Genomic DNA, 7,278 nt, shown 5'->3' on the forward strand with positions numbered 1-7,278 from the left:
ACCCAACAAACACTTTCAGAGATACCTGTAGTGCACCTTTATAGCCACCCAGTTACGTTGTGACGTTTGGTACACCCAAAGCATACCTACGGTATCCGGGAGTTGCACAATCTCATGGTCTAAGGAACTGATACTTGACATTAGAAAAGCTCTGAGCAAACGAACTACACGATCTTGTGTTAGGCTTAGGATTGGGTCTTGTCCATCACATCATTCTCCTAATGATGTGATCCCGTTATCAACGACATCCACTGTCCATGGTCAGGAAACCGTAACCATCTATTGATCAACGAGCTAGTCAACTAGAGGCTTACTAGGGACATGGTGTTGTCTATGTATCCACACATGTATCTGAGTTTCCTATCAATACAATTCTAGCATGGATAATAAACGATTATCATGAACAAGGAAATATAATAATAACCAATTCATTATTGCCTCTAGGGCATATTTCCAACAGGACTCTCATGGCAAAACTTGGTTTAAGGATATTTGGAAGCACAAGTAGTATCTCTACTTGGTGCAAGGAATTTGGCTAGCATGAGGGGGAAAGGCAAGCTCAACGTGTTGGGCGATCCATCACAATATACTTTATTTCAAATATAAGAAAACATAACCCATTACGTTGTATTCCTTGTCCAACATCAACCTTTTAGCATGTCATATTTTAATGAGTGCTCACAATTACAAAAGATGTCCAAGATAGTATATTTATACGTGAAATCCCTCTCCCTTCAATATTCTTTCATGAATTGTTCAAGTGACCAATTCTACATTTGCTAACTTTCAACAAGTTTACTACCTATACTTATTATGTGCGAAGTCATTACTCCCCATATTATAAGCATATGAAACATATATAGATTCAGATTTATGACATTCAATTTATCCAACCATTTACTCATAGGATATACGTGAAGCACATGAGTAAATGACAAACTACTCCAAAAGATATGAGTGAAGAACACTGAGTAGTCAAATAATTAACTAGCCATGGGAGGATTATTTTTCATTCAATATTTCAGATCCAATGATTTTATTCAAACAGCAAGTAAAATTTAAAACACGCTCCAAGCAAAACACATATCATGTGACGAATAAAAATATAGCTCCGAGTAAGGTATACCAATAGTTTTGCAGACGAAGAGGGAGTGCCTTCCGGGGCATCCCCAAGCTTAGGCGCTTGAGTCTTCCTTGAATATTACCTTGGGGTGCCTTGGGCATCCCCAAGCTTAGGGTCTTTCCTCTCCTTATTCTCCTCATATCGATATCTCACCCAAAGCTTGAAAACTTCAATCACACAAAACTTAAAAAACTTCGTGAGATAGGTTAGTATGATAAAGAGTAAACCATTCACTTTGGTACTGTCAAATACAAGTTTCATAATTGTTCTCACACAATTCCTACTGTACCATATCATTTCTACAATTTATATTGAGAAATATAAGTCATAGAAACTAGAAAACAAGCAAACTATGCAATGAAAACAGAATCTGTCAGAAACAGAACAGTCTGTAATGATCTGAACATAACCATACTTCTGCTACTCCAAAAATTATGAAATAAATTGGTGGACGTGAGGAATTTGTCTATTAATATTCTGCAAAAAAAATCAACTCAAAAGCACTCTTCTGTAAAAAATGACAGCTAATCTCGTCAGTGCAAAGTTTCTGTTTTTTACAGCAAGATCACATTAACTTTCACCCAAGTCTTCCCAAAGGTCTTACTTGGCACTTTATTGAAACAAAAGATATAAAACATGATTACTAAAGTAGCTTAATCATGTAAACACACAAAAACAGTAAGGGTAAATACTGGGTTGTCTCCCAACAAGCGCTTTTCTTTAATGCCTTTTAGCTAGGCATGATGATTTCAATGATGCTCACATAAAAGATAGGAATTGAAGCACAAAGAGAGCATCTTGAAGAATATGACTAGCACATTTAAATATAACCTACTTCCTATGACTAGTGATTTTTTGAGCACACAATTTATAAGAACAACAATCAACTAGCATAGGAAGGCAAAACAAGTATAACTTCAAAACTTTAAGCACATAGAGAGGAAACTTGATATTATTGCAACTCCTACAAGCATGTATTCCTCCCTCATAATAATTTTCAGTAGCATCATGGATAGAAACTTTGTTCTCATACTCAATTGGAACCTCTTCCAAATAGTGGAATCATTACTAGCTAAAGTTGACACCCTTCCAAATCCACTTTCATAAATATCACACTAAGATTCAACACCCTCCAAAATAGTGGGATCACTAATTCCTAAAGTTGACACTCTTCCAAACCACTTTAAATGATAGTATTATTCATACTCCAAAAGATATAAGTGAAGTTCATGGAGCATTCTACAATTAACATAGACTAACCAATATCCAAGCTCAAAATATATAAGTGAAGCACACGAAGCATTCTATAAAACCATACTCAAGAGATTTAAATGAAGCACAAAGAGTAACTCTATAAGATCGTACTTAAAAGTTATAAGTGAAGCACATGAAGTATTCTATAAATTGATGAAGGGACATCTCATACTAGCATGGTTCTTAAAGAAAAAGAAAAACACAAAGGACACAAATCATGTGAACAAAACAAAAACCGAGGTATACCGATATTTGTTGAAGAAGAAAGATGGGATGCCAACCGGGGCGTCTCCAAGCTTATATACTTGAGTATCCTTTGAAATTTACTTGGGGTGCCTTGGGCATCCCCAAGCTTGAACTCTTGCCTCTCTTTATTTTTCTCACATCAGTAACTCCTCGTTCTTCGAAAACTTCATCCATAAAAACTTAACAAAAACTTTGTGAGATCCGTTAGTATAACAAAGCAAATCACTACTATAAGTATTGTTGAAAACCAATTCATATTTTGTTTTTTCATTGTAGCTACTTTAATATAACTTTTCCATGGCTTAATCCACTGATAGAAATCAATAGTTTCATCAAAACAAGCAATCAATGCATCAAAAACAGAATCTGTCTTAAACAGGACAGTCTGTAGTAATCTGGAAGTTTAGTATACTTCTGTAACTCCTAAAATTATGAAATAAATTTGAAAATTTGAACAATTTGTACATAAGTAATGTGCAAAAAGTTTCAGACCCATTTGACTTTCCAGTAAAAAATGTAAATTCACGCACTACAGCCAAAGTTTCTGTTTTTGTTCTGCACATAGTAAACAAGCAATCTAATCATACTAAAACCAAAGCTTGGCACTTTATTTTTATAATACAATGGATATATACAAGGGGATAATTATTTACAGATAAACTTCCATGAAAAATTCTACATTGTTACCGTGAGCATGAACACAAGTGCTCAAGGTCGACCCTCACTTCTTCAATGCATAACTTTCCAATCACTTCTCTTTTTGAAAAACTTTTTAGGCATGAAAGGCAAGTAATTTTTTTTTCATTCTTTTAATTTGTTTTGTATGTTTCACCCACAACTAAACAGAAACAAAAAGGAAAAAACAAAATCTACTTAGTGAAGAAAGCAAACAAGCACACACGAGAATATCAACCCCACGCTATTGCTCCCCGGCAACGGCGCCAGAAAAGAGCTTGATAATCCCCAAGTGCAAGGAATCATTGTAGCAATTTCCAAAGGTGGAAGTGATAAGTATGGAGTGTCGAACCCACAAGGAGCTAAAGGTAAGGTCAATATTCTCTCAAGCCCTATCTGCCACTGATACGACTCTACCTACACCGAACGTTTGCTTCCAACTAGCAACGAGAAATAAAACTATGTTGTGGGTATGAAGAGGATAACTTTGTATGAAATCGGAGAGCTAAAATATAAAAGTAGGTGCTGTTATCATAAAGTTAGAATGTATTACTAAATATTATAAATAGCGAGTGTGGAATAATGGTGGATCGGTGTGCGGAATTGTCCTAGGCAATTGTTAACAAGACCGGTAATCACTATTGCAGTTTCATATGAGGGAGAGGCATAAGCTAACATACTTTCTCTACTTGGATCATATGCACTTATGATTGGAACTCTAACAAGCGTCCGCAACTACTAAAGATCATTAAGGTAAAACCCAACCATAGCATTAAAGCATCAAGTCCTCTTTATTCCCATACGCAACAATCCCTCTTACTCGGGTTTGTGTTTCAGTCACTCACCAACCCACTATAAGCGAATCATGAACGTATTGCAACACCCTACAGCGGGAGTCCCTCACCCTTGCGCGACACGGAGGGCACCATAGGACAGCACCAAAATAAAACATACAACTCATACCAATCTAGATCATCAATCAACCCAAAGACAAAAGATATCTACTCAAAACATCATAGGATGGCAACACATCATTGGATCATAATATGTGGCATAAAGCACCATGTTCAAGTAGGGATTACAGCGGGGTGCGGGAGAGTGGACCGCGTAAAAGAGGTGAGGATGGTGATGATGATGATGATGTCGATGAAGACGATCACCGTGGTGATGATTCCCCTCCCGATGGCACTCCGGCGCCACCGGAAGAGAGGAGGAGAGGTTCTCCCCCTTGTGCTTCCTCCTCCATGGCCTCCACCCTCTGGTCCTTGGCCTTCATGGTGATGATGGCCCCTCCGGGATACTCCTCCATGGCCACCGGTAATGATGGCCCCCTCCGGCAGGGTGCCGGAGAGGGCCTAGATTGACTTCTCGTGGCTACAGAGGCTTGTGGCGGCGGAACTTCTGATCTAGGTTTCTTTCTGGAAGTTTGGGTATATATGAGAGGTGTTGGCGTTGATTTCACGTCAGGGGGGTTTCCGGGCTATCCACGAGGCAGGGGGCGCGCCCTAGGGGGGTGGGCGCGCCCCCCACCCTCGTGGGCAGCCCGGGACTCTTCTGGCCTACTTCCGGTACTCCGTGGGCTTCTTCTAGTCCAAAAATGATCTCCGTCAAGTTGCACGTCAATTGGACTCCGTTTGGTTTTCCTTTTCTGTGATACTCTAAAACAAGGAGAAAACATAAACTGGCACTGGGCTCTAGGTTAATAAGTTAGTCCCAAAAATCATATAAAAGTGTATAATAAAGCCCATTAAACATCCAAGATAGATAATATAACAGCATGAGTACTTCATAAATTATAGATACGTTGAAGACGTATCAAATTCCACTCGATGTAATCATCAAGGTGAACGTAAGAGGATCCACCCTCGAGGTTCACACTTGAGGGGTTGCACGACAGAGTCGTATCAGAAGTGGTTAAGGAGGAAATCGCGCTCGATGACCACGACCGAATAGCTACACTACAGGGTTAACATCAGAAGTGCTAATGAGGTCTCACCCTCGGCACTCGATAGTAACCCAGTAGTGTCGAGCAACCAAGGGGAAAGTGATGTGCGGTGCCAGGGCCTGGTCTTCGATCCCGTTGATCGGGTCTTCGATGATGAAGCAGGGGCAACAAGGACAAGGTGGGGGTCACTGATGGATCACTGACCAACCTATACTAAGCAGTTTAGGATAAGCAGTTAAGGTACAATGAGCAGGTTACAAAAGCAGACTATGCATCAGAATAGGAGCAAACAATAACAATAGCAAAATCTAATGCAAGCATGAGAGAATAGAATGGGCGATATCAAGATGATCAAAGGGGGGCTTGCCTGGAAGCTCCGCTGAAAGGGAAGAAGGTTCGTCGTCGAAGTAGTCGATCACATGGGCATCAGCAGCGGTCTCGGGGTCTACCAAAGAGAAGAGAGGGGTAAACAGTAAATACAAGCAAAAAGATGCATGAAAAGACAATAAGCGGTGCTCTAACGCAGTGCTATATGATACCGACAAAGGGGGAAAACATCCGGGAAAGTTTTCCCAAAGTTTAGCATTTTCGGAGAGATGAAACGGAGGGGGACGGTTGCAGGTTCGCTATGCTAGGGACGTGTGACAGACGAACGGAGGGCGTATCCGGATTCGTCTCGTCGTTCTGAGCAACTTCCATGTACAAAGTATTTTCAATCGAGTTACCGATTATTTTATATTAATTTTCAAAGTTTTTAAATGATTTCCTAATTTCTGGACTTAATTTAATTCGAAATTAAATTAATATTTAGATGTTATGGGTACACAGGAAGTGTATCCAGCCATATGCATAAGAAACTGACAGGGGGCCAGTTGACTGGGTCAGCATACACAGTCAGCAAGTCAAAGGTCAAGGTTGACCAGTCAAACAGGTGGGTGGGACCCAGGTGTCATAGGATGTTTTATTTAACAGCTGTTTTAATTAGTTAGTTTATCAAAAGGGGCCCACTAGTCAGTGGGATATTAGGTGGGGGTTAGGTTAGTGCCTAATTAATAGGGCCAGGCCCACCTGCTGGTTTTAACCTATGCGCGCCGATGGTGGCGTACAGAGGCGACGGGGACTCCCCGGACTCGCGGCTCCGGTGACCATCTCGTCAGTCGAGAGCGGTTATGGGGAGAGGGCGACGGTGCGAGTCGAGGAGAGGGGCCAGTGGGTGCGGGGGTGGCCGGAGCGGCGACTATGGCGACTGACGAGCGGCGGTGGCGGCGGAGCTGCGGCAGGGACGCGCGGGCCGGGCTACAGCGGCGCTAGGCATCACGGGGAGGCGGGGATAGTGGGGGGTGCGGAGCAGAGGGCGGCGGGCCGAGGCGAGGCCGCATGTGGGAAGCAAGGCGAAAGCGGGGCACGCGGGAGCCAAGCGCAGGCGAGCGGCAGATGCGGTCGTCAGCAGCAGGCCGGAGTGGGTTAGAGGGAGGAGCACAGCAAGAGCAGTCGAGCAGTTACGGTAGCAAACAGCCGCAGTAGCAAGTAGCAGCGGCAAGGGCAGTAGCAGCAGCAGTCAGCTAGCAGTGGTAGCGAGCGGCGCGCGGGCGCATAAGCGGAGGCGCGGCCGGGCGTAGGGCAGGGCGCGGGCGGCGCACGCAGGGAGGGCGAGCAGGGCGTGGCCCCGATGCAGGCAGAGCGCAGCAAGGGAGCGGCCAGTGCGCGCGTACACGGGAGCTCAGGCTCCGGACATGGTAATCTGTGCGCATGGGGAGGGAACGACTACGACGATGGAACGGAGTGGGAAGAAGGGGGATGGGGAGAGGCTCACCGCGGTGACGAGTAGTGCCTCGGGGCAGCCGGAGGGGGTCGAGACGCTACGAATCAACGGCAACGGCGTGTGGTCGCCGAAGAAGAAGACCGAGACGATGGGGATGAAGTAGATCGCTCTAGCTCGAATCGCTCCTCGCAGACGACGTAGGCGACGGTGGCGCAGCTACCGGACGCCCTTGCGAGGCCCGGGGAACACGGTGGCCGCGGGATCGACGGCGGC

The sequence above is a fragment of the Aegilops tauschii genome, chromosome 6 (genome assembly GCF_002575655.3).
Source record: "Aegilops tauschii subsp. strangulata cultivar AL8/78 chromosome 6, Aet v6.0, whole genome shotgun sequence".
Lineage (NCBI taxonomy): Eukaryota > Viridiplantae > Streptophyta > Magnoliopsida > Poales > Poaceae > Aegilops > Aegilops tauschii.